Source organism: Charadrius vociferus, unplaced genomic scaffold, assembly GCF_000708025.1.
Source record: "Charadrius vociferus isolate BGI_N301 unplaced genomic scaffold, ASM70802v2 scaffold115, whole genome shotgun sequence".
NCBI classification, from domain to species: Eukaryota; Metazoa; Chordata; class Aves; order Charadriiformes; family Charadriidae; genus Charadrius; species Charadrius vociferus.
The window spans coordinates 1,102,151-1,117,163 of NW_009648636.1; the positions used below are offsets into that span (position 1 = coordinate 1,102,151).

The 15,013-nt window shown below is 39.0% G+C and overlaps 1 protein-coding gene across 1 annotated transcript in view; it reads left to right on the plus strand.

The window, feature by feature from the left end:
- SHANK2 (SH3 and multiple ankyrin repeat domains 2) overlaps positions 1-15,013 on the plus strand; it is a 315,102-nt gene that overhangs the window by 153,768 nt on the left and 146,321 nt on the right. The gene's annotated exons all lie outside the window — the stretch shown is intronic.

The following is a 15,013-nucleotide window of genomic DNA, read 5'->3' on the forward strand; positions in this document are numbered from 1 at the left end:
AAAGAGGGAAGCAGATTACTAAACAGAGCTTCTCAAGAAATCATTCTACATCTAGACTGTTTTTTGTCACGGCTTTCTTTTTTCATATAGGATGGGTCTACAAAAATAGTGAACAATGAAGTAATGAGTATCACTCTTTTGTTTTCATAAGTGGTGAAAGAGATCAGCATTTCACAGAAACAGTATGTTCCAGCTGCTTCTGCAGTCAAGGACCACTTAAGTTGTTGGATACTTCACAAGATCAGATCTATCTGTATCTGTTTACAGAATCATAACTTGCTGACTAGAAAACCAAAATACAATTTTGTGATTTATTGTTCTGAACGGTATCTTAGATCCGAAGTAGAATTGGGTGGTTAAAAATGAGGAATTCAGAAAGTAGAAATTATATTTTTTATTTGCAGTTTCTGCTGAGTAGTCATGATTTCTAAGCAGATTTTTCTCCCACATACATGTACGTTGGACATGCAGCCAGCTTCCGGTAGAAAGAATGATTTTAGAGCACAGAACCTCAGTTAGCTGTTGGTGTCTTCTCGAGAAAATTGTGGTGGCATTCTGGAATCATTATGCTTTTCTCCTGACTCTTTAATTACAGCTTGGGATTTTTTTAATTTTGAGGAAAACCACCTTATTTGTAGGAGAATTCTGAAATGTGCAAAGTAATGATGGCAGAGTTTCATACAGCACTCTATTTTTTTAAAAAAGGGAAGAAAATGTAGTAACTGTTGGTTTTATTATATGATCTTAATCCTTGTCCTGAGGGTCATGCAAAGTTTTTCTGCCAGTTAAAACAATTTGGGGAGGGGGGATGGAGTTGAAGTCAGCTGAAGTAGTTTGGATACCCAAGATGTCCTTGTGTGATCCTGAACGGCAGGGAAACTGCTGGTTGTCTTCTCCATACAGCCTAGAAATATTAGAAAAATATGTAAATCTGCAGTCCCTTGAGTTGTGATTTGAAAGAGCGTTGCAATGTTGGATGAAGAGGGAAGGTTTGGTGACATGGTTGGGGGAGGCACAGGCTTGTGGGTTGGCTGCAATCATGCCGTCTCGGAGGTTCTGGTCTTCTTCTTACTGTATATGGTGTGCTGTAGGGCATCACCTCTTTCTGCTGGGACTTAGGAATAGAGACGCCCCATTTCAACATCTTCTGTATTCCTCTGCCACGATCAGCCAAGTTATCAAAGCTTTGAACTCTTGGACAACGATGAGATTGACTGGGTAGTCTAACAATCATAAAGTTGTCAAGAGAAGCTGTTAGTCTGTACTATGAAACACACAGCTGTTCTGCAGAGCCAGCTAACTGGTTACTAGTTATGTTTCCAGTGAGCTTTTCACAACATTCTTTGAGTGATCATTTTTCTATAAAATTCACAGCCTTGTCTCTGTATTTCAGGGTTAATGGATAGGGATGTTTCTGTAAAACTAAAAGCTGTGGCCACAGCATATTGCCTCAGAGATACCACATAGTCCCACTTGGAAACCTACTCCTACTTTCTAACAAAAGATTTTTTCATTTGAAAATGTCGCTACTATCAAATCCTTTGTGTGTGTGTGTGTGTGGAGGTGGGGGAGCTATTGATTCTACAGCATTTGGATTTTTTGTTGTCCTTTTCCCAAGAAAATTCAGGTCCGTTATTGGGAGGGAGCAATACCATCTGCCTTTCTGAAATAGGCAGTACCCTGCTGCTTAGAGAGGTTCCTTTGGAAGTGGGAGGCCCAAAGCCATCTTCAGACCAAGGCCTTGAACCTCATCGCAGTGGTGCTCAAGCATGGCTTTTAACCAGTGAGCTGTTGGGGTCAAATGGATTATACTCTCTGCTTTTTGGGAAGTCGTGGAAAGTGTGTGAGATGTTTTTGGGGGAAAGGGAGAGGTTGTTGGTTTATTTTTGGATTGTCTTGGCGTTTTTTCCTCTTACGGTGTTGGACTTGTGCAGTTTAACAGCAGAGCTCTCAAAAAACTTATATTACTCGATTCAGGACTAAAGCTGAGCTTATCAGATAAAATGATAAAGTTTTTGTATAGCCTTATTATTGAGAAATTAGGTATGAAGTATGTCTGCAATTGTTCCTGATTCTGGCATTATTTAATTGTCTGTTAATTGTCTGAGCAGTAAGAAAGCAAGCAACAAAGTTCTCCTGGCAGCTTCTGAGTGAAGCAAAGTTTTGAGGAAAGCTCAGAGAATCTGAAATCCAGTGGACCCACTTTGAAGAGTGATAGTGGAAATAGAGGGAAAGGTAGGAGAGGGTAGAACTAATGCGAAATTTCAAGAAATACAGTAGAAAGGTAGACTTGCTTATTACATTTTAAGTAGAGAAAAGTACGATAATTTTAGAAATTTTGTAAAATAACACTGGGGAAACTAAAAAAAAAATGATTTTGGTGTCAAAGCTTCCAAATCTAGTTAGTTGCTGGAAAAGAAAAAACTTGTTTCTCTGGGGCACATATAATAACTTACTGTAATGATGGGTTTACAGAGAACATACACTGTGATGAAAGGTAAACTTCCCTTTTCATCCTTTACAAACATGACAAATAGTAAAATGCTGTTCTGATACTTTTTTCCGAAACAAAACAGAGCATGAGGACTTGCTGTCCTAAAACTGCAATAGCACACAAAGTTGCATTTCAGATACTTGACTGAGGCTGCAAATTGGAGTTTTGTACACTGAAATGGTAATTTTACTGGTGCTTACATATTGCTGCTAAAGAAAATGAATTTGCATTTAAGAATCTGCCTGGAGATTAGTATGTCTTGTTAGTACGTACAGGTTTAATTCCCAGAATGGGCTTCATCAGGGAGGGGAATTGTTAAAAGCGGCAAACAAGATTTCAAACTAACGGCAATTCTCGGTATTTCCAAAACTGTAGTGCTTTGCTTGCTTCCTCTGTTATCATTTCCTATCAAAGTAAGGGAAGAATATAGTAAAATGGGTTTAACTGCTTGCAGCTAAGTTTTAACAGACATTTGTTAGAAGGCAATCGTGCCTATGTATTAGAAGAGCTTTGAAACCAAAGCGTTCACAAAGCCGATGCAGTTCCTTTCTGGAGATGGTGTGGGGGAGTGAGGGGAAGTGTCTGCTCCCTTCTCTTTTTCCTTCCCCCTCCCAAAGGGCAAAAACTGCTGAGTAGAAACCCTCTGTTCGGAAATCTATATCAATAGGCTTATTCATATGCAGGAAAATACATTGTACATGGCATTTTTCATCTTTAGGAAAATGTGCAGCCTGAGTAATGGAGGGTCATTAAACCCTGTTTCAGCTTTGCGTAAGAGATCAGTTATCCATACATTAGCACTTCAGAAAACTGGGTAGTATGCTTACTAGTACGTAGAAAGGCAGACATCTGTTGTAGTGACTACAAATAGTCACTAAATATCATAGAAATCTAATATTTGAAACTACCAGGTCTAATGTATTATCTGCTTTAAATGCTGAGGGGATGCATTAGTTCTGTTGTGCAGAAATGATGTTGGCTCCTGCAGCTGTCATGCGCTGCTGCGGCTGACATTCCTTTACCTGGATTCTTTTACTCTCTTGTTAAAACCTTTTAAGAACTAATTACTTTCAATCATTTTCCTTTGATCCAATGCAGATAGACATATGTTGAAGGGAGGGATAGGCTTTGTTGCAATGGCATACGTGTGAGAGAGGGTGAAGTTTCTTGTGCCAGCGGGAGCTCTTACTGGATGAACAGGAGTCCCTGGGGGTTTGTCCTGGGCTGCAGTTCTGGAGGCTGAGGCGGCAAGTGGGATGGGCAAAGTTTCCTTCTGCCTCCCCAGATGGGTCGAGCCGGCAGCACCCATGGTGTCAGACGCGTCCCCAGATGGAGCGAGCAGGCAGCACCCGTGGTGTCAGACCCCAGGACACGCCATGGCCTGAGGCTGTACTTGCTTGACGTGCTTTAGAGCCACAGAGAGGAACAGAAAGCAGGCATGGAAAATCATAGACTCAGAGAATAGAATCATAGATTAGTTAAGGTTGGAAAGGACCTTTAGAGGTCATCAAGTCTAACCCCCCTGCAATGAGGAGGGACATCTTCCACTAGATCAAGTTGCTCAGAGTCCCGGCCAACCTGACGTTGGATGTTTGCAGGGATGGGGCATCTACCACCCGCGTGGGCAACCTGGGCCAGTGCCTCACCACCCTCAGCATAGAGAATTCTTTCCTTATATCTATTCTGAATCTCCCCTCTTTTATTTTAAAACCATCACCCCTTGTCCTAAAGACCAGATATACCAACAAAGTTGCAAGGACATAATGTAAGACTGTTTTGACACGTCTCTGGAGTTTTGTGTCTTCCCTGGATTTGTGGTCAGGACAACCGTGGGACATTGGTTTTGAGAGCTGAGGAGGGGGAGAATCCCATTGAGTTTGTTGGGAAAAATGTTTGTTTGGGTCTGTCTTGTTCGGGCTGTGACCAGCAAAGCAAAAGCTCCCAAAGTATTACAAATATTCTTCAGAAGTCTAGTTAAAGCTCAGGACTACCTTTCATTCAAACAAAATTATTAGTATGTCTTAAATCAGTTATTTTGTGGAGTCCTCTTTCATCAAGGTTGAATTTCAGTTTAATAACAGAAAATATTGCTAAGGCATAGACTGGATGTTGAAATTTTAAAAAAATCTTTATTTTTTAAAAACTTAAAAATAGGGTAAACCTTTAGAAATTATACTTTTAATCTGCTTTTTAACTGAAGTGAGGAAATTGATTCATTCTGTCAAGATAGGACAGTGAGTTGTTCAGTCGGGAAAATCAGAAGACAAAATTAAGTTATCAAATCAAAATATGTGAAATTAATTAGTTGTTTAATTTCAAATGTGAAATGTTAGCACCTTTTCTAATGTGATGTGACTGGTGATAAAGCGGTAACTTAGTTGTCATGCTCAGGAGACATAAATAAATGAGCAATTTTGATGCTATGTAAAGATTATGAACTCGATTTGGTGGAAAACATGATCCAGTTGCCTTCATGGATTTGGAAACTTCAGAACACAACAGTGGAAACTTTTACTGCTGCATTGATTGCATCATCTCCCTCCCACCCCCAACAGAGTAGTGAAACAGCAAAAGTCAGTGGCATAGTTGAATGCCAACTTCAATGCAGTTATGAACTATGGGATGTAAAGGTAAGGTTTCCTGCCTCTTCCGTGGCTTTCCTTTCTTCACAGTGCAATCAACTTTGACATCTTTCGTTTTTTCCATAACCACTTTAACTGGTCCTAATCACTGCATGGGAGAAGTTTTCTTGGTGCCTTTTCTTGACATCCCATGGCTACAGCAGTATTAAGAAGCTCACAGGAGAGGATGTAATAATAATAAATAACCTTTTTCAAAGGCTTGTTGTCACAATGTTAATGACAGGACCAAATTGATTTGCCTTCTGCTTTTAGTTCTGTTTTTCTGGATGAAGAAAAAGAGGGAAATTGGATTGTGTAGTCTGGGAGGTATGTTTAAGAAAGCTTAATTAAAAGCTTAATTCATTAACCCTAATGTCCCTACTTGGAGTCAGGTGGCAGCATCCGTGTCTCATGAGCATAGAAGCTGACAGAAGCAACTCCTCAAAAGCCAACTTACATACAAACACGTGGCAAAAAAAGAGAGATTCTTCTCAGCTGTGTATCCCAGCTCTTCTCTGTTGATGTTGTCATCTGCACGGTCGGGCAGAGCCGTGTAAGCTTTGATCCTGGACGGCTCAGAGAGACTCTTTGGCACAGCTGAAGCTGTCTACCTCTCTAATTTGGCACGCTCTGTAGTGTGTTTTATTTTTTCATTTTTTAACCCGTAAAATCTACTTGTTGAATACCTCAGTCTTTGTCCCCAAGTTGTGATGTGAATAGTGCTGTCTTAATAGTTTAAGCATTAGGAGTGTTATACAGTAATTACACTTTTTTTAGTAGAAGCTCTCAATTTGATGCAGAAATACTTTCATCTAGTTTGGTACCTGGTTTCACATGGGTATTTTGCATAAATAGATTGTCTTCCTTCTGGAAAAATGCAATTATTTATCACCTTAAATACCTATTTTAAATGGATGGAAGCCGTTTGAAGAATTCTGGTCGTTGCAAGTGGTGAGCTATGGTAAGGCTGGACAGGGAGCTAAGGGACCTTTGCCCGGTTCTGGCTCCATAGTGGTCCCGTTCTCTTGTTGCGGTGACTCGGGCGTACGTTCCTACTGAGCGCTGCTTGCTCGTGCGCAGCCATCAGCAGCAATCTGTTAAATCCTGGCAAATGCTTCTTCACCAAAACTGAAGGAATGTGTAAGAGCTGTCTTTATTTTTTTTATATCCTGTTTGCCACGTTTTCGTGTTGGTCCTCCCTAGGCCTGCAGAACAGTGAGGGCGACACTGAGAGAAGTCTCATTACACAGGGAATAGGTCTTTCTGCACTGACATAACCGACTTTGTTTTGTTTTTCTGTTGAATGGCACCAGTTCCACTGCACACATGTTTTCTGTGAAGTTTGAACGGTTCAGTTGATCTCTTGTAGGAACTGGAGTAAGGATATTAAAATGGGTACTGTTCATTCTTAAAAATAAATTCATGATTTCTATTACTTTATTCTGGGATTGATGCATTGGTAATAAGTTGAAAGTGATTTTACAGTTGTTCTTAGCTGCAGGCATAGGTTTTAAACATAATTCTTCATTTTCCTTTTCTCTGGTGGAAAGAAGTAAAAACAGTAGTATTTTAACTTTTTTACATATATACATAGCTCAATTTTTTGGCCAGGAGATAGTAGCAAAAATATCTGCGTGTGCTTATTGTTGTAATGTATATATAATGTAATGTATATAAAACAGATATGTAGATATAACCACGTGATACAGTGATGTCGTCACATCTGAAGGCTCGTTGAGATTTTAATGATTTAAGATCTCTGCACATGTGATACTCTGGGTTCTTTTAGGCATAGAGAAAAATCAGCACCAACCAAATTATGGAAAACAAAGTATGTAAACTATTTTGTGTGCGTGTATTGTTACTTTATTTCTGAAGATATTTTGTTGGGCTTGCCTGATGCCTGTTCTGAATGAATTCATTTTCTGCGTGTGTAATAGTCTGATAGCGCTGAACTGCTCTTAATGTGTGAGGCAGAAAGACAAGGGTAGCTCATTCTATTACCTTGTGCCTCATTAACTTGAAGAATATAATTTAACACAATTTGGAAAATTATATATATGTTTAAGCAATAATTAAGGCATTGTCGATTTTGTGGAACAGGTGGAGATGTAAAATGTGAAGTTTTACATTTACAGTTATTTAATTTCTAATGAAAATGATCTTACTTGCTTCGCACTTTGCCTCCCCTGCTGTTACGTGCTGCCATGACTGAGCTTTTTATGTTGGTGACTGCAGCAAATATTTAAAGTAATTGCTAAAGTAGGAGGTACAAAAAGTGTGTGTTTATGTCTCTGAACTGTAGTATCTCTTCGTTGAAATCTGTAGTACAATTGCATAAAGATGCAATATTAAAGTCTAATACACTTACAGGAAGATGCAAAACTATACGGTGAGTGGTGAGAGCCTCCATGAACTTGTAAGTGCATTTTTAAGTTGTTTGCTGCCTTAATAGTGAAGTTTGTTTAAAGCACTTCAGTAAAATCTTGCTTTTAGCAACTAATGGTTTTGTAACTAATAATTAAAATTGGTCAGACGTTTTCTGGGCTAGAAGTTTGCCTAAATTTTTAGTGGTGAAGTGTTAGCAAAGAAAGACCAACAGTTTCCAAGACCGAAGTGGAAAAAAAAAAAAAATATATATATATAACCGTTCCCAAATTTAAAATTAAAATGCTCTTTCTGAGGAACTTTAAGGAACCACCTCTGGTGCAAGTGAAAACCTAGCTGTAAGTATGGGTACAGCAGGTCCTGATGGGAAGGGCTGTGATTTGGTGGATGTGCCATTTCCTGCACAGCAACTGATACACTCACGCTCAACAGTATTTTCTCTGGAACTCCTCCGACCAGGTGCTGGAGGACGGGATGGATTTACATGTCAGAACTGAAAGCAGCAGCCTGTGTCCTGTGCATGGGGAGGAATAAAGTTTTCTAAATGAGAATAAAGTAAAAAGAAAAGAAAAAGAAAAAAGGAAAAAACAGTGGAAAAGACAGAAGATGAGGACAGCAAGAAAAGATTGTGAGGGTGTGATACCAGGTTAGTTAGAAACAGAAGCCACATAATTAGATGCAAGGATAGAGCAGAGGACAACAGGAGATTAAAATGTTTGGTTTTGCGGGGAAAGGAGAACGATTAATTTTCTAACCATTAGTGGTTTACGTTCCTGTCTCCTAACCTCCGCTGCGATGACTTAGCTTCCTCTATGTGACCTTTAATTCCTGCCCCACTGCACCTTTGGCTGCCTTCCTCTCACCTAATCACTAGATGAGCAAAAGCCGACATATGGTGCCTCTGATTCTAAGTGATGCATTTTTAAGTTTTGGCAGGCCAAAAGGAACAAATAACTGTTGAGCTTGCACTATGGGTTTTCCTCCAGTGGGAACAATGATTTAAACCACTTTTTTTTTTTTTTGGTCCCTTTTCCAGATAGATTTCACAAATACTCGTTGCATTTGCAGAATTTGATCTACAAGGCATATTCTAAGGGTGACTGGCTGGCAACGTATGTCTTTTTTTTCCTCTTAAAAGAGGAAACTATTGAGAAGTCAGAAAGGGGTTGACTTTCATGCTCCAAGTAAAGCTGCTCACTTCCATTGTGCAAAAGCTAAGGTTGATGGGAGGAGGATGTCTTGTTTTGTCTTGAGAGAAATAGATGTGCTGAAGTCGTGTTTCTTTATCAGTTGGGTGGGCTCAAACCATACAAGGAGGGACCTGCTGAAGAACATGCATTAGCTGGTGTCAGGGTGTTCACCTGGAATAAAGAAGACCTGGGCTTGAGTCCCACGTGTGGTAGACTGCTTCGACTTGAACCCGTACCGTGTATTGCTGATGAATGCCAAGAACCTGGTGGATAGAGCGATTCTCTATCCAAGTCTTTTGAAACCATTATTCTTTCGCTGAGCCAAGAGGCAGATGCTAGCTGCGGCCTCAGAGGCTGTGGCCTGCAGGTGGGGACGCTAGGTTTGAATGAGTGGCAGATATGCCGATTGAATAGCTGGTGACATTGCTGGGGGTGCCCGCTCTCCCTGACATAAAATTTCGTCCCATATTCTGCAGAAAAAATGTCTAACAAAGGCTTGACTTAGACTAAAATATTTCAACAAAAGATTTGCTTTAACGGATAAGCGTTTTGCTAAAACTGATTTCATGGCAAAATTCTGAACAGAAGAATAGTGAATGTAAAATTAAATATGTGCACTAGGAAATGGTGGTAACTGCATCTTTAGAAAAAAAAATGTTAGCCACGTGTCTTCTAATTTCTCTGTTTTTTAAATTTAAAAAAAAAAAGCAAATTGTGGACAGTTGATGGGTGTTCGAATTGAAAGTTTAATGCTACAGTTGAAAACTAGGGCTGATACCAAGTAGATTGTGTGCTCCTTTAATCCAGCATTGCCAAAGACTGATGGTGTGGCACTGTCAGATTTGTAGAACAGTTGTAGCTGTAGCAGAGGGGGTTTATACCTCTACTGCAAACACTTCAGATATCATAAATTCTGGGATACACTTAAAATGAACTCTGTGCATCTTAAGTTACTCACTCCATTGAGCTGAAATGATAAACCACTTTTTTTTCCCTGTGTCCAGTACTTACAAAAGAAAAGCCTTGTATTTCCCGAAATTAGGCATCAACACAACCAGCGAGCTCAAGCTGAACATGAAGGAAAGGGGGCAATAAGGAGAGGGTCCGGTTCAACATTCGCTTAACTAAGAAAAGTATTGCCCAATTCAAATAAAGCAGAGTTCTCTCTCTTCATCAGCTGGTGGCTGTGAAGTCCGTGATTTTTCACTGGTACCAAAGTTCTGGGCTAAACTGGCTGTTCTTTGACAAAATTGCTGAAAATGATGGTACTGTTAGACAAGAAGGCTGTTAAGATGGACATTTCTCAACCTGTTTTGCAGATAAGTAAACAAAATTTGGAGGAGGCTTAAAACAACTCAAGGGCTTAGTGTAATCAAAGAAGTGGAGAGAGGGGACAATATATTTCAGAAAAAAGGTAGAGATGCCGTCTCCTTTTTGACAAGGAGATTGTAAAACGATATGGTGACTAGTCAGGATTTTTAAATCCTGATATATATATATTTATATCCTTTTATATCCTGATATATTTTAATATGTGCAAATTAAACTCTAATTGGAGCCACGTCTTAATTGCTTTTCAGCAAAATCCTAGAAAATCTAAGTTTCTCACTCTATACTGTGCCTTTAAAGCTCTTAGAGAAGAAAAAAGTGGGGAAATGCTTTCAGAAAAACTTTCCTGTATGCCTTTGTTAACACCTCCCTTGTTTTGAGACAGAACTTGAAACTTATTTGTAACATGCCTTATACTAAAGCATCATAAAATCTTGCAGGAATTTTAATACTAATGATTAAAGCACTATACACTTCTGTACAATGTAGAATTTTAAGTTAAATACATCTGTAAAACTGGAATGAACAGTCAGGGTTACTCCAGCTTGTGGTTAGAGCTGTATGTAGTTTCCAAGGAACGCAGGACAGGAGGATGAGAATTCCTTCTGCTCATCAGAGCAAACAGGGTGTGATGGAAACCCTGAGGGATCCCTTAAAACTGGTTTGAAACTCATGGTTATCACCAGTCATGAAATCACCAGTCTCTTTAAAAAAAAACCCTTATTTCATAATTTATTTCTGTTTAGCCTCTCTGAATGACTGAGCGAGCAAATCAAGTTACCATACTGAAATGTGTAACGAGTTTAATAATTGTGATAAAGACCTGCAATGTCAGACTGTTACCTTGAAGGGCTTGTAACACAGTTGAAAAGTGTTAATAAAACCCCTTCTTTTTTTTTTTTTTTTCTAAACTGAAAGCGTGACTTCAGTGTATTATAGAAAGCCCAATCAAGATATCCTGAGGATGGCGGATTTAATTCCCCGTATCGCCACGGGATGTGCACGTGCCGAAGCACGATGACAAAACTGCACAAGAAGAAGGGAATACAGTGTGCCATGGGGTTTTTTCAGGAAGACAGGGAGCAAGTAGCGCAGCTTGGGTGGGGGCTGGCAGAGTACTTTGGGGGAGCACTAAATGTGCTTGTCCGTCTCTTACACCCTTCTCTGCTCTTGGCCTTTGGCAGAGACAGGATCTTGGGCTCCAAGGACCAGCACGTGTCCAACCCAGCTTGGTTGTGTGTATGTTCCAGTGGTTAGCTCTAAAAAGGGAAGGAAAAAATTCAAAGCCCTATCTGATGTATGCCAACTCTGAGATAAGCATAGCGATTGATTAGCAAGCCTTATCAACTAGTTCAGATGCTGCATCAGCTGAAGAAAATCTTTATTGTTATATGGTTATGTTTCTGGACACTCATACCATTATCTTCCATCTGGATTTACTTGCCCGGTTCTACCTTTGTTACTTGTCCTATTTGCTAACCTTAAACACATTCTTTTCCTTGTTTCTGTGGTTGTCTAACACTGACCACCTTTAGCAAAAACATTTGGAAAATTATTGATTAAAAACCCTATATAGAACAGCAGTGTTGTTACTAATAGCTATTATTATTATTATTTCTTTTGTGTAAATACTTTATATGTTAAGACACTCAGGGGGAAAAAATGCTATTTCTGTGTGGTTTGGTGGCAATAGCAGGGGCTGGAACTGCAGCTGCTTTGGGGGAGAAAAATACAAACCTGAGAAGTAAGGTGGACGAATATTGTAGTTCCCTAAACATACGTATGTGTTTGTACAGTCTATTTGTTCAAGGCGAATAGTATGAGCACTGAATATTAATATTTTCGTAGTGCAGGCTTAGATTGCTCAAATGCTTGATAATTACAACCGAAAATTGCAGTATCGAGTATAAGTGGAGTGTGCTGTAGCCCAAAATACTGATGTGATTGATGGAACAGCCAAATGAAATGGTTTGAAGGACTCGGAATGATAAAACTCTGATGTCCGATGCTAGAAGAACACCTGCCTGAATGTTTCATGTTTAGTTTTTACTTTGTCCTGTGTGGTACTTGAATTAAGTATTTATTTTTAAAATACGAATAAAATAAATGAAGATAGAGGAATGCTTTTCTTTTTTTAAGCTCACTTTGCCGCTCTCCTCACCCCACCACGCTTTTTTGTTTTCTCCTTATCAGAGCATGTGCAAGAGAATAATAACATTTCTTTTTAAAAGACTATATATAGTCATTATATTGTGTGTGTATATAATGTGTATATACATTCATATATGGATATCCATATAGCCATACATGTGGATACATATGTATCCTATACAGTGTGTGTGTGTGTATATATATATAGGATCATGACCTTACCATTGACGTTTTGTGGTTTTTTTCCTTCATAGCCTATCTTGAGATTTCTGTATAACGTAAAATCCAGGCTTTACTGGATGATTTCTATTTCCAGGAAGTTGTTTGACTTCCTGTTTTGCTGTATCGATATATTACTTTAGTGGCTACAGTTTCAGCAACTTAAGGTAAAAACAGGGTAAAAACCAGAAGTAGGATTAGCCACATCAATTGGCTTGTGTGTTACTTTGATTGCTTACTCCTTTCTCCTCCACACCACAGAATGTGATACTAAGTCTAATTAAAGGCTGGAGGAAAGACTGCGGACTGAGACACGTACGTAGCAAGAGGAAGTTTCTCCTTGGTTCTACATAAAGAAATTGTGTAACTTCCTGGCACTTGTGTCATAAAATTTAAAATTTAGTGTTTCCCTTTTAAAAACCTGTATTTCTTCGTAAGGTTTTGTAGCATAAATGAATTGAGGTATATAGTACTGTTACTTTCTTTAACATAGGTTGGTACTTTATAATCATGGTTAATCCTTTGGGCAACTCTGTCAATCACAGGGCTGGAAAAAGTAGTACAATCTGTCTGACTTTCTAATTCTTATCAAATCGCTTCATGACTGATTTTTATTTTTATTTTTTTTGTAACTTAGCGAAGAACTGCTCATTCTTTACCAAGGGTATTAAGTATCCAAAATCCAATAGAGGCGGCTTGATTACTTGTTTAAAAGTGTGAATGAAACACCTTTTTAAGTGGAAGAAGTTATATGCCCTGTCAGGTTTTACTGTAGCCTGTAATTTCCTCACAATCCAATATAGACCTGTGCAATATAGGAATTGGGGAATATCTAAGCGTCTTTTATGGCATGTTACAGTTTGGCTTCTACCTCTTTCATCAACAAATGAATGTCAATGGAAAATATGCAGCCTTGCTTTTCTTGTGATCATAAGATCTCTGTGTGATGTTTGCTGAACTCTGTAGAAACAGCGCTGATACAGGAGATCTGAAGGACAAATATATGGATATAGGCAGTATATAGGAGTACTGCTGGAGCATCCTCTCTTCTTTCCCCTTTTCCTTTACTTGGCCTGACCGGAGCCAGCTGAGGAAGACGTGGCTCTGCCGACTTAGCCATTCAGCCATGGAGGAAATGCAAACTTGGCTGAGGAGAAATTAGAATCTGTCCTTTCTAGTGTAGTTTGAAGTTATTTGCCAAATAATAAAGCCAGAGAGAACGATAGTGCAAGGGGGGTGGTGGTGGTCTTTTTTTCCTTCTGTTTCTTTTTTCACTTGAGCACCAGCTGTGCCAGTAAGGCACTGACACACAACCAACCGTTGGAAGTACTGGTAAAGATACTGTTGTCGGATGCGGCGATTTCCTTGGGAGCGGCCATGAAGCTGGAATCCATAGGTAGCACTAAGCATTTTATTCCGTGCTGCGTGTCAATATGCAGCCCTGATTTTGTAACTGGTTTTTGGTGAAACAGCAAAATGACTCGGAGTTGCTCTCATTGTGAATGCCTGATGAAATAACACTTATTCTCCAGTGTAACAGTTTTGAAGACACTAAAGTGTATTTTGAGAACTGTATTAGCTTTTATGGATAGGCAGCTTTATTACCTCCAAATATAACCTCTAATTCATCTAATTCAGTTTTAACAGTAAATGTCGTACTGGAGGATTCTGGATCATGATAATGAAAAGATCGTTTTGGGATACAGCTCAACTTCAGCCTAACTCCACTTTACGTACCGTAGCTCCGTAGGATAAAATGTAGGCCTGTGCCCCAGTACTATATCCGAAGACATGAGAAACAATTACAGCTGTGAATTCCTACAAACAATTCTGATGGGTAGAGAAGAAAGGGCAAAGTCAAACACCACAAAGAAAGGCAACAATGTTTTTACGTAGCTATCCTATTGTGAGAATCTCTTGGCCTCGGACATTGAAGAGCAGAAAAGATGACCCTGCATTTTCAGTTGTTCTGTGTGATTCTGTTGATCCCTTCTCTGTCATATTTTAATTACTGAACCATCATTATACTCCTTGGACTTCTATCTCCAGCTACCTAATAGGGAGTTTATCAACTTAAAGTTAACTGTTCTCCAGTACTTATCAACCATCTATTTGAACTTATTTTCTTACTGCCCTCCTCCCAAACACATCTTGCTATAAACTTTCAGATAATCATACATTCTAAAGGAAAATCATTCAGACTCCTCTTATGTAACTGAAATTATATTGGCAGAATTGATCAGTTGTACAGAGTAAGCGCTGTGCACGTGTTTTTGACACAAGGCAGGACAAAATATGTAATTGTATTTTTTACTGAATATCTGCTGTAAAAGTAAATTGTGTTTACAAAAAGCATTGTTAGAAGGTGGGAACAAGCAGTTGAGAAAGGCAAAATATTGAAAAAAACGCCACATGTTCTGAAAAAAGGTAAAACACGTTTCACCAAACAGGTGGAAATTGTTATTGGTTATTTAAGATGTTATCATAAGAAACTACGAAAAGGTTCTATCAAATAGCACTGGGTTGTGAATCATTCATTAGCATAATAACCTGTTCTTGTTCAAAGCTATAACATATATTTACCAAACAAGCACGTTCTTAAGACAAATTGTGCTGTAGTG